The 20,726-nt window shown below is 43.9% G+C and overlaps 2 protein-coding genes and 1 non-coding gene across 5 annotated transcripts in view; 1 reads left to right on the forward strand and 2 right to left on the reverse strand.

Moving 5' to 3' along the window:
- Positions 1 to 20,726, forward strand: part of LOC126292035 (amyloid-beta-like protein) — a 1,795,419-nt gene that overhangs the window by 1,462,452 nt on the left and 312,241 nt on the right. The gene's annotated exons all lie outside the window — the stretch shown is intronic.
- Positions 1 to 20,726, reverse strand: part of LOC126292040 (uncharacterized) — a 91,729-nt gene that overhangs the window by 41,326 nt on the left and 29,677 nt on the right. The gene's annotated exons all lie outside the window — the stretch shown is intronic.
- On the reverse strand, positions 1,374 to 1,447 carry Trnat-ugu (transfer RNA threonine (anticodon UGU)). Its single transcript has one exon. It is a non-coding gene; the product is annotated as a tRNA-Thr (tRNA).

Consider the following 20,726-nt stretch of genomic DNA (forward strand, 5'->3'; position numbering starts at 1 on the left):
AGATGGGGACGTTTGGAAGTCAACAACCATCTGCACGAACAGTTCGACGACGTTTGCAGCAGCATGGACTATCAGCTCGGAGACAATGGCTGCGGTTACCCTTGACGCTGCATCACAGACAGGAGCGCCTGCCATGGTGTACACAACGACGAACCTGGGTGCACGAATGGCAAAACGTCATTTTTCCGGATGAATCCTGATTCTGTTTACAGCATCATGATGGTAGCAACCGTGTTTGGCGACGTCGCGGTGAACGCACATTGGAAGCTTGTATTCGTCATCGTCATTTTGGCGTATCACCTGGCGTGGTGTTATGGGGTGCCATTGGTCACACCTATTGAATACGTCTAATCAATGGTAGCGGAGCAACTTGCTCGTCACAATACGCCAGCCACTTCTCTTGATGAACTGTGGTATCGTGTTGAAGCTGCATGGGCAGCTGTATCTGTACAGGCCATCGAAGCTCTGTTTGACTAAATGCCCAGGCGTATCAGGGCCCTTATTACGGCCAGAGGTGGTTGTTCTGGGTACTGATTTCTCAGGATGTATGCAGCGAAACTGCATGAAAATGTAATCACATGTCAGTTCTAGTACAACATATTTGTCCAATGAATACCCGTTTATCATCTGCATTTCTTCTTGGTGTAGCAATTTTAATGGCCAATAGTGTATATTGCGTATAAGATTATATGAAATCTTTCGGAAAAGCAGCTGAGATAATATTGAGCTGTCGAAAATTCGAAAAATATTGCCGGTATCACAAGAAAGCCTATAACTCCGAGAGAAAACGTCAGAAGTAAAGTTGTGGTCCTTATAGCTCATACGGATTTTTGCCGACTTATTATACCGCCGATTAATGTTATTCTTGTGTGTTGGCTCTCCGTTGTACAAGCAACGTTAATAACTTTGGACATTGGTCACATACTAGAATTTAGCAAGCCACAGAATAAGCTGAACTTTCTCCTCTGCGCCGTTCACATTTCTATTGACGTGGCCTGGTCTGCTGCCACTACTCAGTTCCTCGTGTAGTGTCACGACCCGTATGCACACATCACTGAACATCATACTACAGAAACTCTTTGCGATACTTACCAATACAGCTCAATTTTTAAAATTGTGTTTCGATTCTTATAGCCACATCAAGCGTTCGTAACTGCACCATGGCTTTTCGGACGCACTCTTTTTCCGAATAAAATTCAGTCGTCAGTTGCACAGTTGGGAACACAGCTGGACATAGGGTGGAAAGGACCTAGCACGACGGATATCATTCCAATATGTACATATACTAAGATGGTAGAATGAAATGACAATGAAATGAAAACCCTTAGCTGCTTACAGGCATGACATACGTCAAGGGGACAGATGAAAATGTTTGCCCCGACCGGGACTCGAACCCGGGACCTCCTGCTTACATGGCAGACGCTCTATCCATCTGAGCCACCGAGGACACAGAAGATATCGCGACTGTACGGGTTTTTCTCTGGCACGCCTCCCGCGAAACCCACATTCTCAACGTATTGTCTCGCACTACATTCGTAGTGTCCCCGCCTATTATACTCATTACTCGCGGCGCGTTGCCGGATCCCGTAAGAGTTCAGGCACTGTTTGTGCAACCGCACAAAAGAATAAGATGGTCAAGTGGCCGGTGAGGCCACGACCTCTTGGTAGATGATTATTGCAGTGTCTGTGTGTTTATGGGTTGCATTTTTTCATGGCAGCACGGCATCTCTTGCCACAATTGTCACAAGTATATCTGGCTGCTGTGGCAGGATTAGTGGTAGCATTGCGAAGCTTTTTCTGCCATAATCTGTCTAACAAGCCTTCATCATGCTTCGACATTCCAGATGATATATCATCAAGCCACTCTGGTCTTTTGGCTATAGAGATCTCTCCAAGCATCACCTCACTTGGTAATCTGTCAGGATCGATACGGTGGACGTGTCCCAGCCAGCGGAGTCGTCTCTGCTTCAAGATAGCTGAAATACTGTTGCAGTTAGTTTTAGATAGCACTGCTTCGTTGCTCGCTCGGTCCTTCCACGTTACTCCGAGGATGGAATATCACACCAGGTATTGACAAGGAAATTGATGCTCGCATTGGAAGAGCTACGACAACTTTTGGCAAACTCCCTACACGTGTTTGGAAGAACAACAACTCTCTTTGAGCACAAAAATTCTTGTATATCAAACTTGCGTCCTCGGCATCCTTACGTATGCATTGGAAACATGGACTACCTATGCCAAACAAGAACGTCTCGTTAATGCTTTATACACTCCTGGAAACTGAAATAAGAACACCGTGAATTCATTGTCCCAGGAAGGGGAAACTTTATTGACACATTCCTGGGGTCAGATACATCACATGATCACACTGACAGAACCACAGGCACATAGACACAGGCAACAGAGCGTGCACAATGTCGACACTAGTACAGTGCATATCCACCTTTCGCAGCAATGCAGGCTGCTATTCTACCATGGAGACGATCGTAGAGATGCTGGATGTAGTCCTGTGGAACGGCTTGCCACCTGGCGCCTCAGTTGGACCAGCGTTCGTGCTGGACGTGCAGACCGCGTGAGACGACGCTTCATCCAGTCCCAAACATGCTCAATGGGGGACAGATCCGGAGACCTTGCTGGCCAGGGTAGTTGACTTACACCTTCTAGAGCACGTTGGGTGGCACGGGATACATGCGGACGTGCATTGTCTTGTTGGAACAGCAAGTTCCCTTGCCGGTCTAGGAGTGGTAGAACGATGGGTTCGATGACGGTTTGGATGTACCGTGCACTATTCCGTGTCCCTTCGACGATCACCAGAGGTGTACGGCCAGTGTAGGAGATCGCTCCCCACACCATGATGCCGGGTGTTGGCCCTGTGTGCCTCGGTCGTATGCAGTCCTGATTGTGGCGCTCACCTGCACGGCGCCAAACACGCATACGACCATCATTGGCACCAAGGCAGAAGCGACTCTCATCGCTGAAGACGACACGTCTCCATTCGTCCCTCCATTCACGCCTGTCGCGACACCACTGGAGGCGGGCTGCACGATGTTGGGGCGTGAGCGGAAGACGGCCTAACGGTGTGCGGGACCGTAGCCCAGCTTCATGGAGACAGTTGCGAATGGTCCTCGCCGATACACCTGGAGCAACAGTGTCCCTAATTTGCTGGCAAGTGGCGGTGCGGTCCCCTACGGCACTGCGTAGGATCCTACGGTCTTGGCGTGCATCCGTGCGTCGCTGCGGTCCGGTCCCAGATCGACGGGCACGTGCACCTTCCGCCGACCACTGGCGACAACATCGATGTACTGTGGAGACCTCACGCCCCACGTGTTGAGCAATTCGGCGGTACGTCCACCCGGCCTCCCGCATGCCCACCATACGCCCTCGCTCAAAGTCCGTCAACCGCACATACGGTTCACGTCCACGCTGTCGCGGCATGCTACCAGTGTTAAAGACTGCGATGGAGCTCCGTAGGCCACGGCAAACTGGCTGACACTGACGGCGGCGGTGCACAAATGCTGCGCAGCTAGCGCCATTCGACGGCCAACACCGCGGTTCCTGGTGTGTCCGCTGTGCCGTGCGTGTGATCATTGCTTGTACAGCCCTCTCGCAGTGTCCGCAGCAAGTATGGTGGGTCTGACACACCGGTGTCAATGTGTTCTTTTTTCCATTTCCAGGAGTGTATATATAATAAGGCTCACCGGCCACCTGACCGTCTTCTTCTGTGCGGTTGCACAAACAGTGCCCGAACTCTTACGGGAATCGGCAACGCGTAGCCAGTAATGAGTAGAATGGGCCAGGGGCAGTACGAATGTAGTGCGGGTTAATACGTTGAGAATGTAAGTCTCGCGGGAGGCGTGCCAGAGATAATTCCCTGCAGTCGCGATATCCTCTGTGTCCTCGGTTGCTCAGATGGATAGAGCGTATGCCATGTGAGCAGGAGATCTCTGGTTCGAGTCCCGGTAGGGGCACACAATTTCATCTGTCCCCGTTGACGTATGTCAACGCCTGTAAGCAGCTAATGGTTTTCATTTCATTGTAATTTCATTCCAATATGTGCCAGAGGTAGCAGGCGACCACTCGTTGCGTGCCCGTCGCTAGGCAACCCATTTCGAGACGTTCTCCATGGGTGAGACGTCTGGCAGAGGCAACAACCGAACTTCCTTTCTATCGATATATAGTGATCAGCCAGAAGATATACTATCGGTATACGACGCGAGCAGGCGATGGCAGCACCACGTTGAGAGGAGTGACTGTTAGTGAGTCAATCGCACGGTGCATGTAGTAAGAGTGAGCGTGCTGTCCGTTTGTAGAACTGGAAAGGTGTTCGATCTACCGAGGACAGATTGCGTTGGCCCAGAGCCTCGGCACGACTGCACAACTTGTCGCGTCTTCAGAGAGTACCGTGGTGTCTTCGGCAGGTGGTTGCAGGATTCTCGAGCATACTCGCAGTTCGAATACAATGAATTTCCTTGAGACAGAGAAGTTGCTGTCCATGCATCAGCACGGCTGTAGAAAGCATCGCTCCTGCGAAACGCAACTCGCCCTTTTTTCACATGATATCTTGCCAACCATGGATGAAGGGTAGCCGGCCGTGTGACCAAGCGATTCTAGGCCCGTCAGTCTGGAACCGCGCGACCGCTACGGTCGCAGGTTCGAATCCTGCCTCGGGCGTGGATGTGTGTGATGTCCTTAGGTTAGTTGGGTGTAAGTAGTTCTAAGTTCTAGGGGACAGATGACCTCAGATCCATACTGCTCAGAGCCATTTGAACCACTTTGATGAAGGGTATCAGACGGATGCCATATTCCTTGATTTCCGGAAAGCGTTTGACTCTGTGCCCCACTGCAGACTTTTAACTAAGGTTCGAGCATATGGGATTGGTTCCCAAGTATGTGAGTAGCTCGAAGACTTCTCAAGTAATAGAACAGAGGACGTTGTCCTCGATGGTGAGTGTTCATCGGAGGTGAGGGTATCATCTGGAGTGCCCCAGGGAAGTGTAGTAGGTCCGCTGTTGTTTTCTATCTACATAAATGATCATTTGGATAGGTTGGATAGCAATGTGCGGCTGTTTACGGTCGATGCTGTGGTGTAGAGGAAGTTGTCGTTGTTGTTGCTGAGTGACTGTAGGAGGATACAAGATGACTTGGGCTAGATTTGTGATTGGTGTAAAGAATGGCAGCTAACTCTAAATACAGATAAATGTAAATTAATGCATATGAAAAGGAAAAAGAATCCTGTAATGTTTGAATACTCCACTAGTGGTGTAGTGCTTGACACAGTCACGCCGATTAAATATTTGGGCGTAACATTGCAGAGCGATATGAAGTGGGACAAGCATGTAATGGCAGTTGTGGGGAAGGCGGATAGTCGTCTTGGGTTCATTGGTAGAATTTTGCGAAGATGTGGTTCATCTGAAAAGGAGACCGCTTATAAAACACTAATACGACCTATTCTTGAGTACTGCTCGAGCGTTTGGGATCCCTATCAAGTCGGATTGATGAAGGACATAGAAGCATTTCAGAGGCGGGCTGCTAGATTTATTACTGGTTGATCATCACGCGAGTGTTACGGAAATGCTTCAGGAACTCGGGTTGGAGACTCTGGAAGAAAGGAGGCGTTCTTTTCTTGAATCGCTACTGAGTAAATTTAGAGAACCAGCATTTGAGGCTGATTGTAGTACAGTTTTACTATCTCCAACTTATATTTCGCGCAAAGACCAGAAAGATAAGAGAGATTAGGGCTCGTACAGAGGCATATAGGCAGTCATTTTTCCCTCGTTCTGTTTCGGAGTGGAACAGGGAGAGAAGATGCTAGTTGTGCTACAAGGTACCCCCCGCCACGCACCGTATGGTGGATTGCGGAGTATGTATGTAGATGTAGATGTAGGTAGCCAAACCGAGGCGAAACCATGTCCAGACGTCGAGAGGTGGGGCAGCTACTCCTCATTACAGATGTGGACGTCATAGGCTGAGTGGACTGGTGAAACAGGATAGGCGACGAACTGTGGGCGGAACTAATGCTGGGCAGAGAACAATTGTGTCTGAACACACAGCGCGCAAGACACTCCTAACGATGGGCCTCTGCAGTTGACGACCCATGCATGTACCAATATCAACACCACGGAGTCAGCACCTACGACAGAAATGGGCGTGTGACCAACGGTGCTGGACGTCGGCACAGTGGCAGAGTGTTGCATGGCCTGGAAAATGCCAATACCTTCTTCATCATGCCGGTGGGAGGGCGCGAATCTGTCAATCTGTCGTCTTCCAGGGTGTAAGACGTCGTGGTCTTTTCTTTTTTTTTTGTGCGACCTACGTCCTCAATTATTTGCTTGACGTATTCCTCTACAGCTCCCTCTAGTACCATGGAAGTCATTCCCTCATGTCTTACCAGATGTCCTATCATCCTGTCCATTCTCCTTATCAGTGTTTTCCACATATTCCTTTCCTCTCCGATTCTGCATAGAACCTCCTCATTCCTTACCTTATCAGTCCACCTAATTTTCAACATTCGTCTGTAGCACCACATCTCAAATCCTTCGATTCTCTTCTGTTCCGGTTTTCCCACAGTCCATGTTTCACTACCATACAATGCTGTACTCCAGACGTACATCCTCAGAAATTTCTTCCTCAAATTAAGGCCGGTATTTGATATTAGTATACTTCTCTTGGCCAGAAATGCCTTTTTTGCCATAGCGAGTCTGCTTTTGATGTCCTCCTTGCTCCGTCCGTCATTGGTTATTTTACTGCCTAGGTAGCAGAATTCCTTAACTTCATTGACTTCGTGACCATCAATCCTGATGTTAAGTTTCTTGCTGTTCTCATTTCTACTACTTCTCATTACCTTCGTCTTTCTCCGATTTACTCTCAAACCATACTGTGTACTCATTAGACTGTTCATTCCGTTCAGCAGATCATTTAATTCTTCTTCACTTTCACTCAGGATAGCAACGTCATCAGCGAATCGTATCATTGATATCCTTTCACCTTGTATTTTAATTCAACTCCTGAACCTTTCTTTTATTTCCATCATTGCTTCCTCGATGTACAGATTGAAGAGTAGGGGCGAAAGGCTACAGCCTTGTCTTACTCCCTTCTTAATACGAGCACTTCGTTCTTGATCGTCCACTCTTATTATCCCCTCTTGGTTGTTGTACATATTGTATATGACCCGTCTCTCCCTATAGCTAACCCCTACTTTTTTCAGTATCTCGAACAGCTTGCACCATTTTATATTGTCGAACGCTTTTTCCAGGTCGACAAATCCTATGAACGTGTCTTGATTTTTCTTTAGCCTTCATTGCTTACATATTCCGCCCTCACAATCATATTCCGCACATCAAGACGCTTCATTCTAACCCAAACTCGGTAAGATAAAGTCAATGTTGTCTGAATTCATGTAAACGATATGCAAATAACAAGTGCACACTGGGATTGAGATACTCGAGGCTGGCGTACACACACACGTTCATGACATGACAGTCACAAGAGCTTTTTGTTCGGTAGAGGCGGACCACATGCCGAGAGGCCGGTCCGTTCAGAGGACGATTCAGCCTATTTACGTCGGACGTCGACCGCCCATGGAGCGGACAGCGTTTGCCCGATTGAAAGGGGAGAACGACCCCGTGTTCAGCTTAAAAGCAAATTCCGCTACATTGTGTGGGAGCGCCCAGCCTACGCATTCTTTACAAACATAGCACAGGGAGACAGTAAACGCCAAACGCCGATGCTACAGATTTCCGGATTGGTCGTCTTAAACGAAACGTCTTTCTCCCGTTTTAGAAGAGCAATGCTGATTGTCAGACGATATTCCTGACGCCTTGAGCTGAAGCAGTAATGGAAGAGACCGAAAGATATACCCCTTCACGTCGGGCGTGGAGAGGGGCCGATCCATTGTCGCTCTTGGAGCGAGAACACGTAACGAGAGCGTGTGCGCTCGTACGTTTACTCAAAGAGCGAGGAACAAGTCCCTCCTCAGTGCTTCACTGGGAGAGCACCTGTGTAAAGAGCGAATCGGAGTGCAGCTCTATATTGAGACCTTGCGATGAAGCGTTGTTCACTGCGTTGGCCGCCACACTTACTGTACGGTGTGAACGGACAGAGTTATAGTTACACGCTTGCGAGCGAATTTTTGAGTGGCATCGCGTTGGACTGGTTATCTGACCGGTGTACCACGCCAACAGTTAGACTAGGGGCGAATAGGAGTCCTTGACTTCATCAAGGCGCAGGGAGAGTTTGATTGGCAAAGGTCAATCCAGATAAAACGAGAGTTACCTTATTTGTCAGCAGCGAGTGGTGCAGACAGCAGTCATTACAGCTTATGGTATTGTGCACTACAGCTCTTGCGATTCCCGTATTCCCTACACAACAATACACTTCACTGCACTTCACACGCGACAGCCTCGACCGTACCTAGCAACATTCTAACAGATAATTATTCAAGTTGAGTAGGCGCAGCTCTCAGCCATTCTGCCAAGTCAATAACAATCTTAAACTTTGTACAGAAATTTCATTAGCGGATCCTATCCTTAAGAGGTAACTTCACATTCCGAAAAGAACCCGGAAATAACTTGTTCAGTTCATAACTAAAAGTGACATTGTGATTTCTCAGAATTTTTGCAAAATAACTTTCGTTAATTTCATGTTTTTCTTACACTAAGTAGCACTACTCCAGTACCCAACTATCCCACTAGTCACGTAAGAAATTTTGTAAATTTTTGTGTCATTTCCTTACAGCGGACGACTCAAGAAGATATTTATTGGGTAAAGTTTTTCAGGTATTTGTCTTTAGACCGTTATGAGCGTCTGTCTGACTTCTGTAGTAGTGTGAGGGTGGAAATTGCATCTTGCAAGAGCCACAGGGTAAAGGGTACGTCTCAGATTAATCCGTTGTGCAGAATGACAGAATAACACCCACACGCTCACAAGGGGAACAGCTCCTTGCCGCACGGGATTACCTGAGTGGTCTAATGCACTGCAGTCATGGACTGTGTGGCTGGTCCTGGCGGAGGTTCGAGTCCTCTCTCAGGCATGGGTGTGTGTGTCTGCCCTTAGGATAATTTAGGTTAAGTAGTGTGTAAGCTTAGGGACTGATGACCTTAGCACTTAAGTCCAATAAGATTAAAAAAAAAAAAGTCACCTCCTTGACGCCTGTTCTGCAGGACAGAGACAAACTGGCTGCGGCTCAATTATGCCTCTGGGGAAAATTCACATGGGCAACCGTGGGTTCAGTGTAGCTCGTCGAAGGCACCATGACGGCTAAGGGGTATCGTGCACTCGTTGCAGACCATGTACACCCCTTCATGGCGATCGCGTTTCTCGACGGCAGTGGCATTTTTCAGCGAGGCCAGGGGTGTGATTGATGGTTTGAGGAACACACTACGATTTCCATTTGATGTGCTGGTCGCCCAACTCGAAAGATCTGAACTTGATCGAACACATGTGGGATGTGATAGAACGTGGCATCAGAATTCATCGCCCTCCCTTCCCGATATTGACGGGAATCAGGTGAGTTGTGTGGGGCCAACTCGCTCCAGCAGCTTACCAACGTCCCATTGCTTACAGGCCACTATTTCACAGAAACTATTGGGTAAAAAAAAAATCATTTGTCTTTGTTTATAGCTCTGTATGTGAGCTTCATGAAGATTGGCCCATCATTTCATTAATGACCATAGTTAGTGTGATGTTCGCATGGAAGTAATACACAGAGCGTAATTCTAAAAAGTTTGTATTGAAAACCATGGGTCGCTATGATTTTAGCGTTTGGTGTGCATGACGACGTATGCTGCCACATATGAAATTTAGCTAACATATCGAATTTTTCCTTATATTTGTGTGGAGGTCTCTATCTGTAACCAGTCTTGAGAAAATTGATCTGACATAGCGCACTCATTTGCAATGGCGCCGTGCCAACGACAAAACTAGGAGGAGGTATCCACAATATTCCTCATATTTCATAAAGAATTTGAGGTTTCGAAACGAGATTATGGTTAATGATAGTACGCAAAGATAGTATTTTGCCGTACGTTTATCATGCAGAACTTCATTATCTACCGTGTTACTCCACTAACTACAGACTTTTGTAACGAAAGAATTTAATTTTTAAGAGCCATCGATTGTTGGTAAAACGACAAATGCTCTTGGTTTGGAAGAACATAACTGAAGATATTACACGTTTATTTTTCTACAGACGGTGAGCTTTTTCATAAGCTACTGACCCTACTTTTCCTCAGTTCCTCACTTAATAATTTCAAGAAATCACTGTTTCAGAATTCTCTCGCAGGTGTGTCTACAGAACACGTTAGTCAAGTGATAATGTAAACTCCGCTGCATTTAGTCAAAAGATGCAAATTTTAATTTAGTAACCAGAGAAATGTGTAGATTTTACTCTAAATTCGTTATTCACGACTGTTCTCTGCAAGTTAGAAATGGTTAACAAGTCAAGTGAAAATAAACCGCTGCCTTTACGTCGAGACTCTTTCCAGATAGTAATTAAGCAGAGATGACACATCTCTTTGAATGGTCACGATGCAAGTGTGAGCGTGGAGTGATTAACTACATATTTACAGAAAAAAATGAGCTTCAGTTTAAAACAGCACTTTGTAATCTACCTTCCTAATTCAGCTATTGTACTCGACGTGCAAAGTCTTTACTGAAGATTTGACACGATGAAGATTACAATAAACTTTAGTTTAGTTATCTTTTCTTGTAGAGTTGGCTGCAGTTCTTCTTGTCTAGGGGTCTGATTCTTGAAGCCAAAATTCTCAACAGGTTGACCTGATCTAAATAAGTTTGAAGATTGTCGTTGCAGAATTTTTTTCGTTAATTTATTTGTCACGTTTTAGTATATCACAGAGTCTTTCAAATTTTCACCATAACAAATCTGAAATTACCTTATTCGCCCAAAATACAAAAATACGTGATAGTGCCACGCAAAACAACAAGGGGTTCAAAACACGACCACACCACCACCACCACCGAATTTTACTGTTGGCACTACATACGCTATCAGATGACGTTCACCGGGTATTCGTCACACCTACACCCTGCGATCGAATCGCCACATTATGTACCATGATTCGTCACTTCACACAACGTTTTACCACTGTTCAATCGTCCAATATTTACGCTCCATACACCAAGCGAAGCGTCGTTTGGCATTTACCGGCGTGATGGGTCGCTTTTGAGCAGCCGATCGACCATGAAAACCAAGTTTTCTCACCTCTCGCCTAACTTTCATAGTACTTCCAGTGGATCTTGATGCAATTTGGGATTCCTGTGTGATGGTCTGGATAGATGCCTGCCTATTGCACATTACGACCCTCTTTAACTGTCGACGATCTGTGTCAGTCAACAGACGATGTCGGCGCTTTTGTGCTGTACCTCTCTCTTCACGTTTCCACTTCACTATCGCATCGGAAACAATAGACCTAGGGATGTTTAGGAGTGTGGAAATCTCGCGTACAGACGTATGACACAAGTGACAACCAATCACCTGACCACGTTCGAAGTCCGTGAGTTCCGCGGAGTGCCCCATTCTGCTCTCACGATGTCTAATGCCTACTGAGGTCGCTGATATGGAGCACTTGGCAGTAGGTGGCAGCACAATGCACCTAATATGAAAACTCATGTGGGGGGGGGGGGGGGTCCGGTTACTTTTGATGACGTAGCGTGTTTATCATGTCAGGCGAGATAACATGATCACATGGTGACAATACTAATGCAGTCATAACTGCTGACAATGTGTTTATTTGTGAAATAGCGCCTACATTCCTTCCAGGTGCTTGACTTCTTACTGTTTTACCAATATCACTATTCGTCAACGGTCTAAATAACTGCGCAAGGTTCTATTATGCAGCCAGTTGGCTATATACAGGTCGACAATTACTGAACTATATGGAAAGAAGAAAATTACTTCAAACTACGGCGTGCACACAGTTTAGTCAACATGTAAACGCCACTACAGATACTCGTATTTAGATGGGGTGATATGTTCGTTATGCCTGCAGTCATTGTCAATAATGTGGCGCAGACAACTAGTGGATATCTGCTTGACCCACTGAAGTGTTGGAACATCGATGCTGTCGATGACCTCCTGAATAGCTGTTTTCAGGTCAGCAATGGTTTTGGGCTTATTGCTGTACACCTTCTCTTTAATATAGCCCCACAAACAGAAGTCGCGTCTGTTCGAATCCGAAGAATATGGCGGCCAATCGACGCCTATGCCAGTGGCCTCAGGATACCTCAGAGACAGAATGTAGCCCCCAAAATGCTCCTCCAGGACATCAAACACTCCCCTGCTTCGACGGAATCGAGCTGCGTCTTTCATGAACCACATCGTGTCGAAATCATGGTCACTTTGGATAATGGGCACAAAATCATCTTCCAAAACTTCTTGTACCGATCGGTAGTCACCGTGCCATCAAGGAATATGGCACCGATTTTTCCGTGACTGGACACTGCACACCACACAGTCACACGATGAGGGCGAAGAGACTTCTCGATCGCGAAAAGCGAATTTCCAGTTCCCCAAATGCGACAGTTTTGCTTGCTGACGAACCCAACCAAATGAAAGTGGGCTTCTTCCCATCATGCCCTGCGGACAACCGAGCAGTTTAAATGTCCTGAAGCAAACCGTTCAGAAGTTATGGGTTTATTTCATATAGTTCAATAATTTTCATCCTATATTTGTTTAATATGGGATCATTGCTTCAGTGGTGCAATCCAGCGGTGGCACCGACTTCCTTACTTGATCAGAGATTTTTGCAAATAACTGAAAAACTGAGAACTGTTGCAGTGGAAGAGTTGGCAGTCAGTTGCTGTTCTCAAACTTTCTTGTGTAAATTTGGACTTACAAACAAATTAGATGTGTCTCGTTTGGTCTTTGTTCCAGGTGAGTTCCAAAGCGGCCACTCTGTTGCTATCCCCCGTGCTGTGTATGAGTTCTACAGATTGGTAAGCTACAATAGTTTTACTGTTATCTGAAATCTTGCAATTTACTCTTGTGAAAGATGTGGAATGTAATGTAAATAATTTAACAAATAGGGCAGAAGATAACATTGCCTCAAGGCTCACAGAAAATGTATTCATGCTTAATTTCAACAAAACCATTGTAGACGTTAACCGTTAGATGTCGCAAAGCGATCGCAAAACCAGAGAAGTGAAATATTTTACATTCTTAGAACTGAAGATGGATAATTAGCTCTCTTACAAGTAGCATTCAGGATCTTCTGCAGACACTAAATGCTGCTATCTGTATTATAAGAGTAATATCCACTGTCTCGAACTCTGAAACTTGGAATCTTGTTTATTTTTCAAACTTTAAATATAATGTACTCTTTGGTATCACTTTTTGGGAAAGTTTGCACACTCGAAAACCACACCCTCCAGTGAAAACGTGTCGCAGTACAAAATTGAACTGTATTAAATTTCCCAGAAAAAAGATCCTATTCATTTTTTTTCCTCTAGAACTAATGGGTTGTTCGAAGAGAGCGCGAGAATATTGAAAATCTCGCTCGACGCGCATGCGCTGCAGCTTACGTAGTTTTTGTAGGCCAGTTTGAGGTAGTTCCTCGACTTGATAGACCACCAGTGTCCTGTATCAAACTGTTTGTCTCAACTTGCTACCTCAGTATGCTACCTCAAATTGGCCTACAAAAACTACGTAAGCTACAGCCCATGCGCTCTCTTCACACAAACCATCAGTCCAAGGGAAAAAAATGATTAGGATCCTTTTTGTAGGAAACTCAATATAGTTTAATTTTGTACTGTGACACGTTTTCGCTGGAGGGCGTGGTTTTAGAGATATTCAAGAAAAACGTACAAAAGTGATATTAAATGTGTTCTATCTCGGAAACCATTCGGAATAGAGCATACGTCCATATGAAGTTTTTGTTTAGAATGACTAATACTATTACCCCTGAAAGTGTATACTTTTGTTCCTGACTCGCCCTGTATATTAGAAATAACCACCTACGTCGTGGGTTAAATTCCACTTCAAACTTTGGATCCTCATATCGCTGTCTGGCTAAATCACTTAAAGGGCCAGATTTGGTTTTGGGCATGCTACCTCTGTATAGTGGTGGTGGACCAACTTTTTGACTGAGGACAGCTTTACCTTTACTGTACAAATCGTCATGTTTCTGTTAACAGAGGTTCGCAACTGCAACGCTCAGCATTTCAGTTAATCATTTTATGCTGTTTGAAACGAAGCAATCGTTGCACATTTCTTGGCTTTTGTGCCACAGACCACTTTTTCTTAATGCTGTTTAACTCATTGCACTTCTCTCCCCAGAATAGGTTATCTGTATAAGAACGTATGTACATGTAACATAAAACTCAAACATGTTTATGGTGCTCCATAAAATGTAGCCCTCAATTATTTAAGCTGACTTTGAATTATATGGTAGAGTTCGATCTTATTTCTTTGATTCTTAATGTATAAAAGAATTTGACTGAAGTAATCGAAAAGAAATAAATAAAAGGTGACCATTCACGTATAATGTCTGGTTTACATAAATAACTCCAGTAACCACATTTACAATGCTGATGGCTCCAAGTTCAATAACGTTGAGCTTGCTAGGCACTTTAAAAGTTTAGCACTGACAATTAACTTTTCTGTAAATATTCTATGATAGGCCCAGATTATAGCCGGCCGTGGTGGCTGAGCGGTTCTAGGCGCTTCAATCCGGAACCGCGCGACTGCTACGGTCGCAGGTTCGAGTCCTGCCTCGGGCATGGATGTGTGTGATGTCCTTAGGTTAGTTAGGTTTAACTAGTTCTAAGTTCTAGTGGACTGATTACCTCAGATGTCAAGTTCCATAGTGCTCAAAGCCATTTTTAAGCCCAGAGTATGTCTTTCTGAAGATCTGTTATAAACCTTCCAGTTTCATCTTGTTCTTCCACGTACAATGTTTTTGGGTGAAGCATTATACACTGTCTATTAATTACGATTGCTGAGACTCTTGTCACTTCAGTCTTAGTACTATTAATTTTATTGTGTGAAAGGTGAAAGACTTTCCAGGCTGACCTTTGTTGATTTTTTTATTGTATTCACGGCTGCAGTTTTCAGAAACTGTATTACTACTTTTTGAGGATAAAATTCAGTCATAAGTTGTAAATTTTTATAATGCTTTACTGGTTTTGGCAAATTAATTTGTCATCTTCAGACGTTTACAAATATAGAGACATTATAATTCTTTTGATGTTTGTTATACGCTTATATGAAGTATAAAAAGTATATTAAAAAAACTTACTTAGTATTGGTTTAGCAGATGTGAATATCTTCTTCACAGTAGCATAATGCCATGGTATGCCCTCAAATGTATATGTTGTATGTGGTTATTTTAAACACTGATTGACAGTTTACAGTAACTGAATCACATCTATGTTTCTGTTGTGCTAGCAGCAAAGAACATACACAAAAGCGTGTGTATAAATAATATAAAATTATATAGAATAGATTTGAAAAAAACGTGGCACATAATTTTAAATGACTGCATATCATCTTTTATAACGTTTGTAAATTAGCCCATTCCTTTTATACAGGGTCAAGCGAAATTCGCGCACTCGGACTTCACAGCGCGATTCCTCACATGCCAGTTATAAAAAAATGTCTCTTGCAAAATTTCGTATGGCGAGTGCATCCGGCAGAAAAAGGACGTTAAAGAGAGGCAATCTGGCAACACTGTAACTACATGTATTGTAACGCTTTGTTAGCACCTGTTAGTTGCACTGCACATCTGGTGCTGAGAGAGGATGCTTGCACGGTACTTCAGGGATGGCCTCTGTAATAAAAAACTGAGTGAAAGGATCAACAAACGAACTTGAACGGTTGTCATGTGACATCTACAACGACCAAACACAACGATCAAATACGAACAAAATAAAAAAAGAAGAGTTTTGGTTAGCATGCAGGAGGTCGTGGGTTCGATCCTGCGTTGAGGCGCGATTTTTTTTATTTGCTAATTTCATTCTGACATTTCACACTGTAATACACGCCGTTTCTTACGTAACATGTATCCTAAATTAACAACATTTTGTAGCTCTGAATGTAACAAATACGTAGTTAGACAAATAATAAATAGACAGTTGAAGCAAATGACCTGTCATAGGACAGAATAACTACAAAAAGAACGTCATTTTCGAGATGTTAAAGATGCGCCTGTTCCATGTAATGCGCATTACCTCTGAGACCGATATTGTTCTGCATGATTCATACCGTCATCGCTAATTGCCAAATGTTCTGTTTCGAATTACACAGTGTCCCTAACGGTAATAGACCTGATGTTTGCACAATCGCATCTATAGAATAATAATAATAATAATAATACATTGGAATACATACTAAACAGCATGTGGTTACCAGACTCAGTGTTAAAGGCATGGGACCTTGGTGATAACACATACAAATAGTAGCCGAGTTTGGACATTAAATGCAAAGCACATTGGTAGTCGTATTGGTAACGTAAAGCCCTAACGAAATGTATGGACCTGAACGAGGCAAGAATAATAGGTGCTACTAATCTCTGGGACCATCGGAGTAGGATACAAGGAAGACAGGTTTTACATCTAATGGATGAGATAATTTTGAAATTCAATGACATGAAAAGGGCTTCTTTCAAGGCTGACCAGTCTTCCATTTCTAAGATTGTAGTAAGTGCAAATGTTTAAATGTTTTCTAGAGGACCCGCTGCAATCGCTGTTGACGATTAAGACGCCAGATACCATACCACCTGCACTACGTTTATCAAATAAAAAACTTAGGCCTCAACCCAGGATCGAACCATCGACCTGCTGCATGCTAACCCAAAAATCTATCCACTGCACCAACTTTTTTTTTTTTTTTTTTTTTTTTTTTTTTGCTTTTTGTTCGTTATTGACCGTTGTTTGGTCGTTGCGGACGTCACATGACATCCGGCCAAGTTAGCATGCTGATCCTTCCAGTCAGTTTTTTATTAAAAAGGCCAACCAGCTCTCTGACCGAACACGCTGAGCTACAGTGCCGGCATAAAATAGATAAAGTATCACCAACTGAGCAGTGCTATTACTGTGTGCTAACAGAGGTAGTTACCATGCATGTGGTTACACTGTTGGCAGCTTGCCACCCTTTAACGTCATTTTTCTGCCGGATGTACTCGCCGGACGAAATTTTGTGAGAGACATTTTTTTATCTCTGGCACGTGAAGAGTCGCGCTGCGAAGTGTAACACCTCGCTTCAGTTTACCGTGATAATAGCTATAGAAAGAATAATTTAAAACTAAGAATAGAATTTTTAGTGGGGAAAATAATATAGAATCAGAGTTCGGTAATTGCAGATCAAAATTATAGTATATCAGGAAGTAGTTTAACGTTTAAGTGCAGCAAAGCCACGGAATCTCCGTCACGGAGAAGGCAGTAACGTAAAACTCTTGTGATGAAAAACCTGTAAAAAGACCTGATCGTCATTTTTACCGCCTTTTTTCCTTGTTCCGTTAAAGGGAGGGGAACCCGTGTCAGTCAGCGAGACAATAATTAGACTGGACTTTATCGTGTTAAGATTCACGATAAACTGTTGGAATATTATGGAGATTAAAAGCGATGTAGTGTACGATCTCTGACTGTTGGTAGCATCGGAGTATTAAGGGGATTTTAAGACTTTAGTGCTAGATTGGAACTTTGCGGACATATAGACGACAGAAACTCAACTTATCTGCTGATACGAGTGAATTCGGAGATACCGGTATTCAGATAGAACGTGTGGACTTTTGAAAGTGTCATGTGCCGTTAGTTGCGAATCTGGACGTAGAGCGCGTGCATATCGCCATTAGCGGACTATTTAGATTCCTCCAGACTGGGACCCTTTTAAATAGACCATCATCCATCACCACCTTAATCCTTGAATATATGGTGAAAGTGAAATACAAGGGTTTTGTACTTATTTCATTTACCTAGTACTAATCAGTGAAGGTTTTATAGAACCAAAGCTATTCAGCAATAAGTCAGCACCATCTAGCGGAAAGCGTAGGCATTAACTAACACGCTAACTGAAGTGAACGTTTACGTGTTTTACGGACTGCTTTATATGAACTTTTGTGACTCTTTGACGTCTCCATTCCCTCCGAAAGGTGGCGCAGCCTGTCTTAATCATAAAAGGGGAGAGTTTTAGGCGGGGAAATTACTAAATAAAAGCGATATTTGCAAGACTCGCAGTAATAGGAAAACACAAGGCTCGTATCTCAACGGAGAGTCGCCGCTGTCATATCGGGAAGTAAAACCGAAAAAACCTACCGATGATACGTATCTACGAGCAGACGTCGACGTGGAGTACCTAAAAATGCAACCACTAGAGAGTTGTGGATGCTTCAGAAGCCTGAGTGCCCGAATTTCGCGTCACCCTGTATATTAGAACTGTGTGTCATATTTTTTTCAATTGCATGTTTGGCGTTGTAACACGCCCGATCAGTCAATCATCCAGACTCCTGCCACTTCAACAACTGGAAACGCTACTGCCCGTCTTAAGGAACCACGTTTGTCTGCCCTGCTAACAGATACTCCTCCATCGTGGTTGCACCTATGATACAGCTGTCTGAGTCACTGAGGCACACAAGTCACCAAAGCAATGCAGGTGCATGGGGCGGAAAGGATTCACTTGTAATACAAAATTAATTCTACAACATAAACTATATAAATCTCCATCCAAATATTTTCTGCTCTCTGTCAAATACATGATCTCCAGCAGTAGATTATTAAACAGTGTTTTCCATGTATCCTATACTTAGGGTGATCATATTTTCTTCGGACAAAAGTGGGACTTCCACACATTTTCTCGGCCAAAAAGTGAGACAATTTTTATTTCTCGTTAAATATCACTTTTAATGCTAAGCTTTCTTCTTCCTCTGCAAATATAGCCTTCACTGATATTTGAGTGTGTGTGTGTGTGTGTGTGTGTGTGTGTGTGTGTGTGTACAAAACCAAGTAAAGAATGGAAAGACTGGAAAGAAGTACATTTAAAGTTTTTCAGAAATTTACTTATTAAGAAATGTAACATTTCTAACGCAGAATGTAGAAAGACATACAGTAACAATCACTACAAAAAAAGTTCTTAGTGAACACAAGTAATTTATGGTTTTGTGGATTCCAGACTGCAACAATATTTCTTCGAAGATGAAATTTCATTCAGCAACTCAGGTTTGCCTAATAGGTATGAATAGAAGTCAGTGCAACTGTATTTACTGAAGTTTAAACAGGTCAGTAAAATACACTTAACGCTCATCACCATAAATCTATTCCTCTCATCTGTCCACTGTGACGATTGTATGCTGACAACTCTTTCAACATTTGCATTCTGGGCAGGGAGAGAAAAGAAATACTGCGCTATATTAAGCGATTCTCTCAACTGTTCATTACACTGGCAAGATCTGAAAAAACTACACCATTTTTCATGTGCCATCAACTGATTCCATTGTTCACTGTCTGTTTCCACTTGTTGTTTTACGAGGGTCAGTCAAAAAGTAATGCCTCCTATTTTTTTTTCTACGTTTAATTGTCAGGAAATTTAAATGCAATTACATAGGTTGAAAACCACAACATTGAGGATCATTTTGTCATTTTTCAATGTAATCTCCGCCCATCTCTACAGTTTTGGTCCATCTTTGAACAAGGGCATGTATCCCAGCACGGTAAAAATCACAGCTCTGCTTCCTAAGCCATTGACGCACGGATGTTTTGACGGCCTCCTCATCTTCAAAATGAATCCCACGATGAGCTTCTTTTAGTGGCCCGAACAGATGGAAGTCTGATGGTGCCAGGTCAGGGCTGTATGGGGGATGAGGCAAAACTTCCCATCCAATTTTGACAATCTCGTCAGAGGTGTGACGACTGGTGTGTGGTCTTGCATTGTCATGCAAAAGAAGAACATCTGCCATTGATTTTGTTGGGCGAACTCGCTGAAGACGTGCTTTAAGTTTTTTGAGGGTTGTGACGTATTGAACAGAATTTATTGTGCATCCCTGCTCCAAAAAATCAACCAGAATCACACCCTCTGTATCCCAGAAAACTGTTGCCATAACTTTCCCTGCCGATCGCACAGTTTTGAATTTTTTCTTCCTCGGCGAGCTTGTGTGACGCCACTCCATTGACTGCCTCTTTGATTCGGGTTCAAAAAAATGCACCCATGTTTCGTCCCCGGTCACAATTTTTTTCAGAAACTCATCTCCCTCCAAACGGAAGCGCTGCAAGTGTTGGGAGGCTATTGTTTTCCTTGCCTCTTTATTCTGATCGGTTAACATTCTTGGAACCCACCGTGCACAAACTTTTGAGTACCCCAATTGTTTAATAATCGTGATCACACTACCTTTACTAAGAGAAATAATGCGACACACTTCATCTGCAGTCACCCGACGGTCACCACGAATGATATCAACTTGCTGAATGTTGTGTGGAGTCACTGCACTCACCGGCCTGCCGCTCCGCTTTTCGTCAGTCAACGGTGTTTGCCCTTCAGCTTCCTTACAACGACGAACCCATCGTCTAACAGTGCTGACATCCACTGTCACAACACCATACACCTTCTTCAGTCTTTCATGAATGCGTATGGGCGTTTCACCTTCTGCATTCAAGAATTCAATCACACAACGCTGTCTCAAACGAACATCGATGTCGGCCATCTTACAAACTTCTGCTGTGCTGCCACCTGTTGACACAGAAAGTTACTACTGCAGTGGATTGCAGAAGAAGGTTTGAGGAATGGC

The sequence above is a fragment of the Schistocerca gregaria genome, chromosome 9, assembly GCF_023897955.1.
Source record: "Schistocerca gregaria isolate iqSchGreg1 chromosome 9, iqSchGreg1.2, whole genome shotgun sequence".
In the NCBI taxonomy this organism is placed as follows: Eukaryota; Metazoa; Arthropoda; class Insecta; order Orthoptera; family Acrididae; genus Schistocerca; species Schistocerca gregaria.